Below are 15000 nucleotides of genomic sequence, written 5' to 3' on the forward strand. Positions count from 1 at the left end.
ACGGATTTTCCCTGATCAGTAGAGAATTCGATAAGAAATAAATGAAATACTTACGAGAACCCATGGAGAAAAGCAGAAGCAACAGTCATGTGTACACATAAGTAGCCCAGTTATATCTAAATGTAAAATTCTTTAGCAAGCCTCAGCACTCGTGTGACTAGTCAAGAACCACAACTTTTAGTGGCTACTAGTCCCAAAGTGAATGGTAATAGATTTTATTCTAATATAGGATAAATTTTTTCCCCAAAAAATTTCATCACAGTCGCCAGAATATCAAAATAATTTTAAAGGTGAAAATTATAAACAATTGCATACGAGGGCAAAAGAAAAATGATTTCTATGCCAATATGCTGAGTACAGACTTTAAGTCGTCAATCATATTACAATATACATGCACCATAAACACATATACTGAAATCTAGGAAGGCAAGCTAACAGAATCTTTTTAAAGAATTCGTTCAATCTATTTTGAATCAATACATATATATATAATTATATATACATACATGTATAATATAACTTACATGAATATGTATATATATATATATAATATATATATATATATATATATATATATATATATATATATATATATATAGAGAGAGAGAGAGAGAGAGAGAGAGAGATAGGTAGATAGATGGACAGACAGACAGACAGACGATGAGAGATAGAGAGATAGATGGATAGATAGATAGATAGATAGATAGATAGATAGATAGATAGATAGATAGATATATAGTAGATAGATAGTTAGATAGATAATAGATAGACATATACATTCATGCACGCAGATACACATATGGGTTTATGATATACATTAGAAATATTCAGTGAGAGGAAAATGAAAACGAAACGTGAAGTATATGTATTTAATCGGAAATTGGAATAGAGAATGAAACATAGAGAAAACCATAACATCAAATATATAAAGAAGCATCCTTATTTCGTATTATCCAATATAATCATATCCTTTTTCCCATTGAGCAGAAAAATATTTCTTCATCAACCGAAATTACTATAGGATTTTTTTTTTATAAATACCACTCGATGTGCAATATAAAGAGCATAACACTTCTGCTATGGCGATATGGATAATGTTGCCATCAAGATATCCAAATTACTGCAGCTACCGACATTGAAGTGCTTCGCAAAACACTTGTAGAATATAAATGAAGCAACACATCATTTGGTTTCGTTAATTCCACTTACATCGAAAATTCTGTAATGTAAACGAATAAATATTTGTTATTCAAAAATCGTAACGAACTTGTTCTTTATTCTGCACGCACTCTCTCCGTGCGCACACATACACACACACAGACACACACCACACACACACACACACACACACACACACCACACATACACACACACATACAGGCACACACATACACATACACTCACACAAACTCACACGCCAATACATACATGCAGGAACTCATGCAAGTAAACGTGCACACATACACAGACAAACTCAGATACACAAACAGAAATGCGTACGCGTGCACACACACCGATACACACACACACACACACACACATATATATACAAGCACAGATACATATACAAACACACAGATACATATTCACGTATATATAAGCACACGTACACACGCAAACATACTAAAACGGGCAAATGTTCACAGAAACATGGAAAATACCCAGAAACAAACACATACATACGCATACACAATGAAACACACACACACACAAAACGCATACACACATGCAAATATGCATATGCACACACACACACACACACAAACACATGCATTCATACAGAAATACACACATACCTACATGAAGAAACGCACACATACATACGTAAATCATAAAGACATACAAGTGTATACGTCACAGACATACACGCACAGACACATACAAAAATACAATTACACACATACACACACACACTCGCACTCACACACACACTCAATCACATACACACACTCGCACACACACACACACACTCAAACACACACACATATGGGTGCTGTAGAATGAATCGATGAAGCAGATCATCTCTGTTGATAGTCGTTGGACCGGAAACTTAACCAGAATCATTCTTGTGTTCTTGATGGAGAAATGAAATTATAATACCGGTTATCAACTAAAATTATTTTTCTCATCGCATCGTCATCCCCGTCTTTCTCGTTTAGCGTTCCGTATAATAATAGAACAAAAATCAAGCACACGGAGTATGTGGAGATGTGTTACATTAGCGACATTGGTACCGAGATTCGAGCAAGATGCTGTTTTAAAGAAGTTTGCTCGTCGCGAACACATCAATATTTTTCATCTCTTCGTTAAATAACCAAACATTAAATATCAGATTACTTTCGATGTAATGGGAGCAGCACACGGTCATATGTGTGAAATTCGCCAATGCACCCCCAAACTATATCTATCTATCTATCTATCTATCTATCTATCTATCTATCTATCTATCTATCTATCTATCTATCTATCTATCTATTTATCTATCTGTCAGTCTGTTTATCAGTCTCTTTCTCTGTATCTATCACTCTGTCTATATAACTATCTCCCTATCTGTCTATCCAACTATTTATCAGTCTATCTATCTATCAATTTATCGGTTTCTTTCTGTCGGTCTGTCTCTCTCTCTATCTATGTAACCACACACACACACAAACTTACTGTTAAAAAAAGTGGAGATGCGTGGCGTTTAGTTACTTAATACATGGAAATCTATTAAACACTAAACAACGTACATGTAGGACTGACACAGAAGGACCCTAATTCTTCTTCAGTTACCAACCGAAATGTTACTACTCAGTTTCATGCCTTTAACGATAAGACTGAGAATTTCACATATCGGCGGCACCCGCAAGATTTGCCAAGTATTAGTGTTCGAGCAAACAAAACGATAGGGAGTGAACGTTCGAAAGTAAAGAAGCGTACTTTAAAACGATTAACGAATACGAATAAATACGACCTTTCGGCCAAATAGACGAGAATGATGGGTAACTCCTGGAAGAAATCCTCAATGGACATAGACAAAGAAATAGCAGGGAACGAGAGAGATATTGACCAGCAAGCTAAGGAAGAGAGGAAGTTTGGATGCTAGAAAAGGAATATGGAAATGAGAGAATATATATATATATATTTAATATTACGTATACGTGTATCTATAATGTTATATATATATATATGTATATATATATATATATATATATAGATATATATATATATTTATATATTGGCTTCATGACAACATCATCTTTATGGCGCATGCTTCAAAAAGTTTCACGCACATAGAACGTTGCTTAGAAGGCAGACATACCATCAGACTTAAGCTGTTTAGATACTGGACCGAATTTAAAAACAAGGCGAAAGAAACCCAATTATTTTGAACGGATTATGTGGAAGATACCATTAGGCTGAGTACGCAGACTACAAACCTCGAGATGCGACGATCGAACAATGTAAAACCTAATGAAAAGTAAAATTTTATAAGATGTAAGGAATTATAGAGCAGATTTTAAAAAATGGGTATGTACAATTAATATGCAAAACGCATAATGAACGAGGGAACATTTTTTTGAAAGTGGGGCATGTGCAAATATAATATACACTACTATATATATAAAGAAAATGTAAATACAAAGAGAATATGAAAAATATACACTAATAATAATAATATTATAATATATATGGAAATAGAAATTATTTGCAATATAATAAAATAAAAAGTAATAAAAATATAGATATAAGTAAATCTACTGTTGGCTACTTTGTCGGGAACGGGTGATATCTTCCAAATATTATAAAAGAAATGTCTGTGTATAATGTTTGCACATGCGCTCCCCTTTTTTTAAAATAACATTTCTCCTTATATTATGTGTTGTAACGTTAGCACGCCGGGCGAAATGCTTAGCGGTATTTCGTCTGCGTTACGTTGTAAGTTCAAATTCCGCCGAGGTCGACTTTGCCTTTCATCCTTTCGGGGTCGATAAATTAAGTACTAGTTACGCACTGGGGTCGATGGAATCGACTTAATACCTATGTCTGTCCTTGTTTGTCCCCTCTGTGTTTAGCCCCTTGTGGGTAATAAAGAAATAGGTATTTCGTCCACCGCTGCGTTCTGAGTTCAAATTTCGCCGGGGTCGACTTTGCCTGTCATCCTTTCGGGGTCGATAAATTAAGTACTAGTCACACACTGGGGCCGATATAATCGATTTAATCTGTTTGTCCTCTCTGTGTTTAGCCCCTTGTGGGTAGTAAAGAAAGAGGTATTTCGTCTGTCTTTGTGTTCTGAGTTCAAATTCCGCCGAGGTCGACTTTGCCTTTCATCTTTTCGGTTTCGATAAATTAATTACCAGTTGCGTACTGGGGTCGATCTAATCTACTGACTCCTCCCCGCCAAAATTTCGGGCCTTGTGCCTAGAGTAGAAAATAATATTATTTGTACAGACCCCTCTTTTTAAATCAGCGCTATAATTCCTCGCATCTTATAAATTTCACTTTTCCATCCGATTTTACACAATTCGATCGTTGCATCACGAGATTTGCAGCCTGCGTACTCAACCAAATGGAATCGTCCACATAATCCGTTCCAATAATTGGATTTCTTTCACCCCATTTTTAGATTCAGTCCAGTATTTAAACTCTGCCGAATTTAGTATGGCTGCTGTCTAAAGAACGTTCAAGGGGTTCCATGTGCGTGGAACTTTTAGAAGCGTAGGTCAAACATGTGAGATGGTCATGAAAAAACAATATTTACTCTCGTTTTTATATATATATATATATATATATATATATATGCGTGTGTGATGTACATATATACCTTACGTTTTCTCTCTCACCGTCACTCTTTCTTTCTCTCTCTCTCTCTCTCTCTCTCTGTACATATATATAATGTGTAGGCTTGATGGGTGCCGGTGTACGAAACTATCATTATTTGATTTCCTCGGGAAATTCAACTGATCAATCTGTATGTATACGTGTATGTCTGTATGTGTATGTTTGTGTGCTTGAGTGTGCGTATGTATACATATGTGTGCGTGTGTGTGTGTGTGTGTGCGTGTGTTTGTTTGTGTGTATTTGTCTGTGTGAGCAAAATACAAGATGTACTCATGAAAGACAACTTTAACATTGAATAGTATCTGGAGCCGGAAGGGAAGAGAAATTCATAACATTGATGTTAGCTATTCTCTAGTTTAAACGGTAAAAACTTACGTTAAATGATTTGTAAAGGTGATACGTCTATGTAGCCGATATCCATAACTATCTCATACAGAAGTATTATATATGCTCAACAAAAGACGATAAATGTTGTTGAGGTGCAGACACACGGAAAAATATGATTGTTTGAAGATATTTCAAAGATCACATGAGATAAAATCAGACTGGCGTATGAAAGAAGGGAATACAATGGTGGACTGAATTGGAAGAACAGAGAGAGAGAGAGAGAGAGAGAGAGAGAGAGAGAGAGAGGGGGGGGGTAGAGGGAGAGGGAGAGAGAGAAAGAGATGTGAACAGAGGCAGAGAGAGGGAGGAAAACGCCACCCTAATAGATTTACCTGTTTTTGTCTCTATTTATCGCACTGAATTTTTATGTAAACCCACGCAAAAGTGCACACACAAACAAACACACACACACATACACACACATAGATGAATATACCGATATGTACAATAAATATATACATTCATATCTAAATATTGAATATAAATATATTTAAATAAATATATGTATTTGTAAATAATCGTGCATAAAAGCATAAATATGAGTGTGTGCGTATAAAACCCATACAGACACATATACAAATACAGCCACGCGTACATACACATACACACACGCTACACACATACGCACACACACACACACATACACACACATATATATATATATATATTATATATATATATATATATATATACATATATATATATATATATTTATATATATATATATATATATACATATACAGACACACACAAATCATATTTGTACATATATACATAAATACCTTCATACATACGTACATGCATACATGACTACTTACATGCATACATACATACGTACATACATACATACATACGTGCATACATACATACGTACGTACATACATATATATATATACATACATACATACATATATAGAAACTTTGTATATTCCTGGAAATCATCTATCCAGCGGATGTTGACATAAAGCTGAAAATCGGCGAAACAGAAAATACCTACTCTGAAATCTGCAGTTACTCCATCTCGATTAAAATGTAATTTTGAGGGCATTAGGATATGTAATTACTGGGCACAAGAATATGTATCATACTGTAATTATTAGGGTACTAGTAAATGTTTCACACTGCCTAAATACTAATAAAAAAAGGAGGAAGCTTATTCGAAGACTAAGGATCCAGTCAATCACTGGGACTGTAAAAATCTGTAAAACTTTCCATAAGTTTATCGTTTTAATATATATGAGGACGTCTAGATATACAAATAAATGCATGAAAATACAAGCATAAAACCTCCAAATCTGGGCATACATACATTCATATATACTTACATACAAACAAAATTCCCTGTTTTGACGGTGAAGTTTCAATGATGGTACCTTAGATCTAGGTTAAAAACCGGCTCTTTCAATATTGGCAAGAAATATTTAAATAAAACCGAAAAATTACGTATATAGATATATACATACATACATACATACATACATACATACATACCAACATACATACTGAAATCCGCCAGAAGGATAATCCCGAGGCCAAAGAAATAAGAATCCACAATATGTTAGAAGCCATAGCCACTCATAATAAGAAGGAATACTGGTGCAATGTACCAGTGAAGGCCTTAATAAAATATAGGCACAACAGACCTGATATAATGATTGGGGATAGAGAAGAGAATCTGTGTACAGTTGTTGAAGATCAGTGAAAATGAATACCTTCATTGAAGTATTGAGGAATCTGCAGTGACTCTATCCATATTACAAGTTGAAGTTTATATCTGTAATTATTGGGGCCCTAGGATATGTAACACACTGCCTAAATACCAATCTTAAGAAATTAGGCTTCTCAAAACCAGAAAGAAGAAAGCTAATTCGGAGAAGAAATCCAATCCATCACTGGAACTGTAAAAATCTGTAAAACTTTCCAGGAGATTATCATTTAAATATATACGAGCATGTCAAGACATACAACTATATGCATGAGTATACATACATAAAACAAACAAATCCGCAAATGAGTACATACATGCCTGCATGGACGGATGCATGCAAACATACATAAAAACATACATACATAGAAACAAATATTTGATGTTGAAATTCCAATGAAGGAACCTTGGATCTTGATTAGAAGCCGCTTCTTTCTCTATTGACAAGAAATCTTGAAATAAACTGAATAATGACATACATACAGAATATGATGTACAGATAAGCTGGAAACTGATAATGTCTAATTATTCCTTAGAGAGTGTGGAGAAGAGTTCATTCAGGGGGGGGGGGCGTAATGCACCTAAACATGTGTGAGTTTTTCATGTTTGTCGATATGAGTGTCAATCAGGAATTGTTCTATTGTATTCCTAGGAAATTAATCCGAGATACTCATTGAATAATTCACAATATGTGTATCCTTACTAGTGCTAAAAGATAAACCAATCTTTAAATAATTTAATATATCTTGCACCTAATGTGTTCAATGCCTCATGACGGCATTTTTATTATCCTTCCGCTTCAAACATAATCTGAAACCATAATCGTATCTATCTATCTATCTGTGTCTGTCTGTCTGTGTAATTATCTATCTAACTATCTATCAATATACCTACCTATCTATCGATCTCTCCCCTTTCTCTCTCTTTCTCCCTGTCTCTCCCACTCTCTCTGTCTCTCTATGTGTGTTTATATATATATATATATTATACTGTTCCGTGAAGGAAGTTACTCCATGTGGTGAGATATAAATATTATTCAACAAACACAGTATATGGTTTATATGATTAGGAGTTTGTTAATATGAAACTATTAGGAGCTTCATTCGTTAAACACAACTGAGACAGCACTTTATAACACATACACACGCACACATAGAGACATACACACATACATAAGTCTTCACACGCACGTATGTGTAATATCTATATATAATCCTTTAACAATATTATTGACAGTGACTTTGGAGTTACAGTCTGTTCAACCTTCGTTGGAAATGTCTATCTGTAATATTAATAATATTTATCTATAAAATAACATTTGTACTAATAAAATTTGTACTAACCAAAGGTAAAGAAAAACCAATCTGATTAAGATAAAATTTATTTTATTATTTCTGAATATGAAACAAAAACAAAGATTGGCATGTATAGGCGTAGGAATGGCTGTGTGGTAAGTTGCTTGCTTACCAACCACATGGTTCCAGGTTCGGTCCCACTGCGTGGCAACTTGGGCAAGTGTCTTCTACTATAGCCAGTGTTTGTGTGTGTGTATGTGTGTGTGATCCCACCACCACCACCACCGCAAAAAATGTGCTGGAGCCGATTTATTCGACGAAAAATTCTTGAAGGCAGCGTCCAAACATGGTCGCAGTGTAAAATATAGAAGGTAAAATGTACCAAAGCGCGTGGCTCAGAGATAAGGCCGTTGCACTCACAATCGCTAGATCGTGGGTTCGAATCGATGACTAGGTGGCGTGTTGTGTTCTTGAGGAAAACACTTAATTTCACGTTGTTCCAGTCCCTGCTTCGATCGGAGGTGGGGCAGAATGTTGGAGGGGTGTTTTATTTGAAGACTAAAACATAACAACAGCATATTGTGGCCAGCGATGTGTAGCCTTCGAATAAGCTTTCTACTTTTCGGTTATGAGTAACATAATAACTCAATATTGGTATTTAGACAGAGTGTTACATATCCTAGTGACCCAAAAATTACAGGTATAAATCTGACCTTTTAATCTAGATAGAGTAACTGCAGATTTCTTTATATTTCAGAATAGGTATTCTCCTTTACACGGATTTTCGGCTTTATGCTAACATTCGCAGGGCAGCTGATTTCCACGACTCTACGCAGTTTCTATGTATGTATGTATGTATGTGTGCCTGGTCGATCATGTGAACTCAATTTTAATTTTAATTTAGATTTAATATATTAATAATAAGTGAGGAAACTTTACTAAAGTTTGAAGAAAGGAAATATATCCTATGGTTGCAGCTCGAAGACTGGGAACATGGTTGAAGTAAGGAGACAGTTTCGGAGGGTATTTCATCAGCATGTGCAACTTATTCCTCGATTTAGAGATCAATTTGTTGCTTATGAAACTACACAAAATCTCCACAAGAAAACCTCCAGTACACAGTGGACGTTGACTAGACTAAAAAAAAAAAATGTTACTAGAATGGTATCCCAGATTTCAACAATATTTGTGTCAAATAAGATCAAGCGTTCACTGCCTTTTCAAAACTTGTTTCCAAAAATAGTTCACTGACTCAATAACGACGTTCCGGACAAAATACAAGTGTTTGCTGAGCGGTACTTAAAAATGTATGTAGAAGAAGCAAATAATTCAACAAATATATTTGGAGTGATGTACCTACATTTAAATTAAATAGCTTAACTAAGCCCCCAAATTGCACCTATTAACACCCGAGAATCTGGATAATATGAAGTAATATGGTGTAAATTAATCAGTAGTTACAGTATAGTGCGGCAAATCATGAAACTAATATATAACCCATTGTCTTTGGTACTATTGTGGCTTGTACTAATTACCTAAACCTGCTACGTTAATCTGTCTTGCCAAGTATTCAAGAGAATTCAGAAGACGTGAAGGTTGGCTCACATTGAATCTGTCCTGCGACTATTTCTTATATGTTTCTAATCGCATACCCGTGACCTCACTATGTGCATACAAATACATATTTATTTTGGAGGGGATTATGCATTTACAAGGAAACACTAGGCACTGACTTCGATGTTTCGGTTATCACACCTTCTATATGCATTGATAGATACATACTTATATATATGAATGTATATGTGCGTGTATGTGTTTATGAGAGTGTATATACATATGTGATTATATGTGTCTATATAATTCCTTTATGCATACGCACAAACATACAACTATACATATATATACATATATATATATATATACTTAGGTGTGTTTGCGTGTGTCTTTACGTATGTAATTATATGCGTCTATAAAACTTCTTGCAAAACCAATTTTCGACAATGTCTCGTGAAAAAAAATCTCTTAATAGAATAATCTTTGTGTATTGTAATGCATTGACGTCTTATGCCGCCAAGAAAACTATTAAATATTATAAACAGAAGCAATTTCATGCGGAAGTGGTAGGCGTTGAATCGTCCTTTTCGATTAATATGTGCAGTAAAATGGACAAAACTTTTCTTCAGTTCCCATCAAGGTATTATCCAAGAGAGGATAATAAACGTACAAAAAATCCTCATTAAAATTCGCTCAATATAGAATATTTGGCTTTAACAAACTTTTTAAGATGCTAACAGCCGAAAACAATAGGAAGATATGTATTAATATAACCAGATTATTACAAATGTAGTAAGAAATTGTAATATCTCCTTTGTAACGAATGTGCAGTTAGTGGAAATTGCATTGAAGAATCTGTGATATATGCAAGTAGAATTAAGCAAAATTTGAAAGATTAAACGCGTACGAATATGAACCAAATGAAAATCTTAATGTTTCACATAAATATAAATTTCTTATATTACAAAGGATAGCTGACACACTAAATTGACATGGAAAAATGATTCTACAAAAATATCAATATACAACGAAGTAATAAAGTGACATCAACACGTACGCAAAAATATACATATTCATATATACTCACATGGAATATGTGTGGAGTAATATGCATGAGTATACATCAGGACACGTACGGTATCAAACATTCGCTATAGAATTTCTAGCATGAAAATTATAGTCATTTTGAAACATTACACTAAAATTTTAAAGACTCATTGCGGATTGGTTTTATCAAATACCCATTCCCTATATTCTCATGTACCCGATTGAATATCTTAACGACATAACAATAAAAATAGTAAGAGGTGTTATTTATATTTTCATCAAAATATCTTTGATTATATGGACAAGTATGCATGCATGTGTGTGTATGTGCGTGTGTGTATGTATATGTATATCTATATATATATATATGCGAGCTGGGCGAAGCGTTAGCAGGCCGGGTGAAATGTGTAGCCGTATTTCGTCTGTCGTTACGTTCCGAGTTCAAATTCTGCCGAGGTCGACTTTGCCTTTGATCCTTTCGGGGTCGATAAATTAAGTACCAGTTACGCACTGGGGTCGATGTAATCGACTTAATCCCTTTGTCTGTCCTCGTATGTCCCCTCTGTGTTTAGTCCCTTGTGGGTAGTAAAGAAATATATATATATATGCATGTTTATACACACATACGCACACACACACACACACACACACACACACACACATATATATAATATATATATATATATATTTATATCTATATCTATCTATCTATCTATCTATCTATCTATCTATCTATCTATCTATCTATCTATCTATCTATATATATTATATATAATATAATATATATATATATATAAACTTAGATAATATATAATATATATATATATAATATATATATATATATATATATATATATATATATAAGTATATATATATCTTTCTTTTTTCTTTCAATTTGTCTGCATATATATCTGTATACATCTGTGCGGGAGTAGCTGTGTGGTAAGAATCTTTCTTTCTAACCACATGGTTCCGAGTTCAGTCCCACTACGTCGTATCTTGGACGAACATTTACTATAGCCTCATATATACACATATTGGCTTGTCGATTTTTAAAGGAAAGTAGGTCAATATATTTGCCATTACATGTTTTAATCAACCAAATATGAACCATTATGTTGTACAATGCGTCTCCATCTTTCCTTTAACGTGAAAATATCCTCTTCCCAGAATCGAGGGGGTTCATGGCAAAGAATTCATCAAGGTATCTTTTTACGTCATCCAAGGAATTGAAATTTTTACCATTAAGACTAATCTGCAGAGACCTGAATAAGTGGAAATCCGAAGGAGCAATATCTGGTGAAAATGGAGGGTGGGGTAAAACAACCCAGCCGGGCTGCAGCAATTTGTTTCTGGTACTCAAAGCATCAGGTCCCGAAAATGAACTTTTTTATCTTCCATTTTAAACGGTTACAGAATTAACACAGATTATAAGAACATAAACCTTTTCCCACGAGAAAATAACTTAAACGGTGCTCTAAATGGACGTGTAGTGAAATCTTATTTTATGGGACCTAACCATGTTCTAAAATAAGTCGAAAGGTAAGCTACTGTAAATCGGCACGAACATTTTTGACAACCCAATATACATACATATGTATATACACGTATGCGGGCGTGTGTGCGTGGGGGAAAGGAGTGAGTTCGCGCAAGTTTGTTGACATGTATGCATACAAGAGATACATCAAATAATTCAAAACTAAAACATGACTTTGTTTTGCGTGTATTTGTGGAATCAATTCTTTTGACTTGTTGCGTGTCTTGCAACAACACGCACCGATTCTTTCTCTTCCCATTTCTCTTTCTTCTTGCTGCTCCTTTCTCTCTCTCTTTGCTATCGTCTTTCACTGTTTTTCTTCATTAATAGTTATTAATGCCGTTCTTGTTACTGATATCATTATTTTTATTTACTATTTATATTGTTTTTATCTTAACGCCATTATTCACATTATTGTTTCGAATATTAATGTTCCTGTGGTCCTCATATACTACTACTACTACTACTACTACTACTACTACTACTACTACTACTGCTGCTGCTGCTGCTGCTGTTGTTATTATTATTATTATTATTATTACTATTATTATTATTATTATTATTGTTGTTGTTGTTATTATTATTACTGTTGTTATTTTTATTTTCTATTTTTCTATTTTTGCTAAGTATTTTTTGTTAAGTATTGTTATTAATATAGTTATTATCCAGTAGCACCATCATCATCTTCGTCATCATCATCATTATCACCTTCTGCATAATCAATATCCATATCACTAACATCATCATGATCATGATCATCATCATTATTATTGTTATTATCATTATTATTATTATTATTATTATTATTATTATTATTATTATTATTATTATTATTATTATTATTATTATTATTATTAATATCATCATTATTTTCAAGTTGTTGATTTGCTTTTCATTTTTATTGCTGCTGCTGTTGATGATGCGGTTGTCATTGTAGCTATTGTTGTTGATGTTGTTGCTGATATTATTGATATTGTTGTTGTTGTTGTTGTTGTTGTTGTTGATGTTGATGTTGCTGAATTTGTTATCCTTACTATCTTCACTATTAAAATTCTAATCACTGGAAGGTAGCTTAAGACATCAAACGATGATTCCCGTAGCTTGGCGAATATCAAAAGCAGATACCAATAACAGATATCTGTCTGTTTGTCTTCATTTCTCTCAGTCTGAAACTGTTTTTCTACCTCCTTCTTACGTTTCTGTCTCCGCGTCTCAATCTACGAATCTTATAGTAATTCTCCCTTATTCACGATCACATTCATTGGTTCTCTCTTCCCTTCACAATGTTATATCTTTCTACAGCTAACAAATTCTTTGAGTATCACACTGTTGCACGCTCCATCGGTACCTACCACATTTAGCTTTCATCTCTGTTAGAGTTTCACACACCCGCACAAACACGCGACCACACGGAAACAGACGCGCGCGCATACATACACACATACACGCATGCAAAAATAAACCCAACACGCGCAAAGGCAAAAGACACACAGACGCACGCACGCACATACATGCATACACACACAACACATATATGTGTGTACATAAATGTATGCATAAATGCGTGTATTTATACATGATCATATGCGAATAAATGTACATATGATATATATATATATATACACAGAAAGAGAGAGAGTTGGGAGGCATATATACCTACATAGATCTATATATATATATGCCTGTGACCACGCACAGGCATATATATATACACATGGAGATACACACGTGTATAAACATTTATGTGCACGAAGCAACATGTTGCAATCAAACCATTTGCGTAATTATGTTCTACAAATAACATGCACACATACACTCACACATACATACATGTATATATAAATATATATATATATATATATACATGTACATGTATATATAAATATATATATACATGTATATATGTATATATATATACATACAAATGTATGTATATATACATACAAATGTATGTATATATACATATATATTTACTTATATATGTGTGTGTGTGTGTGTTATATTTATCAAATATTACATAAAGTTAAAGCTATAATTGGCAATCAGTTGCACTCCTATGAAGTTTATATATTATATACCTGTTGTTGTTATTTTGCACCCGTTTGAAGTCGGAATAAGCATTTCTACACCTGACGATCCTGTCATTACTTCTAGTTGTATATTTACCTATTGGTTTCTGCTACGACGTTAGTCTTTTTGTTGTTTCTTTTTTGTCACCTGATTGTGTTTCTTAATATCGTTGCGGTCTTAAATATTGTTGCAACGACTCTGTTTGTTGCCACGGTGATCTACCCAGCATAGCTGTGTAATTAAGAAGATCACATTACAACCTGCTCTGCAGTCGTCAGTCACACTACTTAACAACCTTCCTTGGTTTACTTACGTCGTCCTAACACAGCTGCACGCGAAAAGATACTGACAATTACTAGGTTAAAAAAAGAAAAGTATTTTGTTTAAGAAAATATGGAAGTACTAGCGTCAAATTTTTCAATTAAAATCCTAGCAGGGCTGCAGTCTAATAACAGAGACAATTGATCAATAACAGTAAAAAGATTAATAGAGCAGACGAAAGAAGTAAGACACATCGGTCTTGAAAATTCCATTCCTTCATTACTGCAAGGGAACAAGTAACACATTAATGAACGTGCATT

This window comes from Octopus sinensis, linkage group LG6 (genome assembly GCF_006345805.1).
Source record: "Octopus sinensis linkage group LG6, ASM634580v1, whole genome shotgun sequence".
Taxonomy (NCBI): Eukaryota; Metazoa; Mollusca; class Cephalopoda; order Octopoda; family Octopodidae; genus Octopus; species Octopus sinensis.